Here is a 420-nt window from a genome sequence, read left to right on the forward strand (position 1 = left end):
AGTCACGAGCACTTAGTTGTTGTTCACACTGCATGGTCAGATGGATGCAACAATGTTGGTGACATGCTTCTTTCCACAAGCGTTCTATGATGGCACTATTAGTTTGTGTGTCTTACTGTCTCCAAACAACTGTCTGCTAGTTTGTCTTTTCTTAGCAAGGTGTTGCTAAAATAATTTGTGTTAGCCGCTAATGCTAATCGCTAGTTAGCTGGCCAGCTAGCTTGCTAAATGTACTAAGAGTCAGAGCAGACGTAGCTAGCTAGCTAATACTGCCTGGTACCAGGGCTGGTGTAGGCCTAGATAAGCATGTTTGTGCAACAGTATCTTATCAGAGAGGAATAAGCGAAGCATTGATATGTTGGCCAGCTAGCTACATGAAGTAAGAAAACATGTAATGTAATGTCTAATTAGGGTAACCTG

This window comes from Salvelinus fontinalis, chromosome 7 (assembly GCF_029448725.1).
Source record: "Salvelinus fontinalis isolate EN_2023a chromosome 7, ASM2944872v1, whole genome shotgun sequence".
Taxonomy (NCBI): domain Eukaryota; kingdom Metazoa; phylum Chordata; class Actinopteri; order Salmoniformes; family Salmonidae; genus Salvelinus; species Salvelinus fontinalis.